Here is a 2,189-nt window from a genome sequence, read left to right as displayed (position 1 = left end):
GTGTGGAGCTAAAAGAAAATAAATGTTTGGATAAAAACTACTCCATTCGTCGACTGATGTCTTCAAGCTGCAACATAGCTATTGATACTGCTCTACTGGCCCTCGTTTTTCCCCATGTGAACCGGAAGTGGCCCGCAGGCCGCCAGTTGATGAGGATGTAGATCATACCGTCATCGGTGTCATCATTCTCAAGCTGTTAAACATAGTTACAAAAAATATTCACCTAAAAAAAAAGACCATTATTCCCCTGTGACGTCACGTCAGCCTGGTCTTAAACCTCTGGTCTGATAAATGACCCCCCCCCCCTCCCCCCGTGTCTGCGCTGATAACAAAGAGGTCCCTGTGGTCCTCTGAAGTCTGCTGCTGTTTGGACCTCCTCCTCCTCCCTCTGTCCTCCTTCCTGCACCTCCGCCCCATCCTCCTGTCTCTGATGCCGCCGCATCCACACGGAGTTCCGGACGGATTCAGCGCGTGTTCGCTGACATTTCCCCGGATCTAACTGGGCTCATCTGACRGCAGCTGATCGGTGGTTTCACGGTGAGTTATCTCCTGACCGATCCGAGCCTCTGTCTTTTCAATCCASCAGGCCTTGGTCATCTTTTTAATGTGTTTACATCTAATGTCTGATGTGAAAARCTTCAGCTGGTTGAATAATCAGCCCTTGTTGTTGTTGTTGTTGTGAGGGGTTTTCTTTCATAAAAGAGGTTTTTGTCCACATCCTGTCTTTTCAGCTGCCTCAGTGGGAGAATGTTCTGGAAACAAACCGCCTGAAGAACTGATGAATTATTTAGTCTTTGCTCATCTTCTCTCTGACAGATTCAAACAGAAACAAGCTGCTTGGTTCATGAAAAGACAATAAATATTTCCTGTCTTTTATTGTCCTGTACGGTCTTATTTGTAGCTCTGCAGGCTTTGTTTATTTAGTTAATTTTATTAACTATCACAGTGTTCAGCTTTCTCATGTTCTGCAGCTTTTGGTTTTTGTAACTCTTACACTTTTAAACAATATTTCACTTTATTCACAGATATTTCTTTTATAGAAGTAACATGATATTAATGCCTTCAAAACCATTGATTTTTTATTTACTTCAGCTACTTGCTGTTTTTGTCCTCTCATGCTACTTTTTAGCTTTCAGCTGTTCTTGTAGCTTTTAGAAACACTTTAGCTTTTTTTTAGCCACACTAGCTACCACTATCCTATTTTACCATGATATTACTTTTAGTATTTAGCTTGTCATACCTCTTTTATGCTACCATTCTGCTTCTTTTAGCTAGCCTTTTGCTACATTCAGTGTTTTGCTGATTTTAGCTTTTACCCACTATTTTGGTACTTCTGGCTCCTAGTTATCCTATTGCGGCCTTTAGCTAGCTAGTATTTTGCTACTTTTAACCTTTAGCCATTTTTTACTTTGACTTTCCACCTGCTTTAGCTTTGTGCTACCATTTTGTCCTTTAGCTACAGGTTTTTCATCTTCTACTTTTAGCTTTGTACTACCAGTCTGCTACGTTTTATTTAGCCTTTTGTGACATATAACATTTAGCTAGGTTTTGCCACTCAGTTAAACCCCCCCCACACACACACACTCTGCTATTAAATGTCAGTTTTTACTTTTGATTTTAGCTACCCTTTTTGCTTAAATTTATTAGCCTTTGCTACTTTTAGCTCTTAGCTAACACTTTTTTGCTTTCAGTTAGCATTTTACTACAAATAGTCTTTAGTTAGTCGGCTTTGTTACATTTATCTTCTAGCTGGCTTTTATCTGATTTAATTAAGTGTTTTGCCACTTTTATCTTTTAGCTTGTATTCCACTTTTTTTTAGCTGTCAGAACTGTTTCAGCTTCAGTAAATTTCAGCGTTCAGTCAGCTGCGTTGTCACAGGAATTTCTTTAGTGTGAAGTTGGAACAGAGTGTCAGTGAGGGTGCAGGGGCTGACGTGTGTCTCATGCTGATGTCCTCAGTGTCCTGGTTTCACACACAGAACTGGTCCTGGCCCTTTTCTCTGTCTTTGCTCCTACAATGACCTGCTTCCCGGCTTCCTCCAGTCCAGGGGTCTCATTTATAAAGGATTGTATGGAAACCCATGGAAACCATACTAAAAGTGAACGTACGACCAAAAGGCGGAAATGGCGTACGCCAAAAAAAAAAAAAATTCAGATTTATAAAACCGTGCGCACGCACGTTTCTGCGC

General features: G+C 40.9%; 1 protein-coding gene across 1 annotated transcript in view; it reads left to right on the top strand.

Annotated features, from left to right (window-relative positions):
- The first annotated feature begins 297 nt into the window (after positions 1-297).
- Positions 298-2,189, top strand: part of csdc2a (cold shock domain containing C2, RNA binding a) — a 10,042-nt gene continuing 8,150 nt past the window's right edge. The window contains exon 1 of the mRNA XM_014028454.1: positions 298-537. The gene's annotated coding sequence lies outside the window, so the exon portion shown is untranslated. The remainder of the gene's footprint in view (positions 538-2,189) is intronic.

This window comes from Austrofundulus limnaeus, unplaced genomic scaffold (assembly GCF_001266775.1).
Source record: "Austrofundulus limnaeus strain Quisiro unplaced genomic scaffold, Austrofundulus_limnaeus-1.0 Scaffold5, whole genome shotgun sequence".
Taxonomy (NCBI): Eukaryota; Metazoa; Chordata; class Actinopteri; order Cyprinodontiformes; family Rivulidae; genus Austrofundulus; species Austrofundulus limnaeus.
Note: the sequence above shows the minus strand (reverse complement) of the source record. Positions and strands in the feature narration are given on the sequence as shown.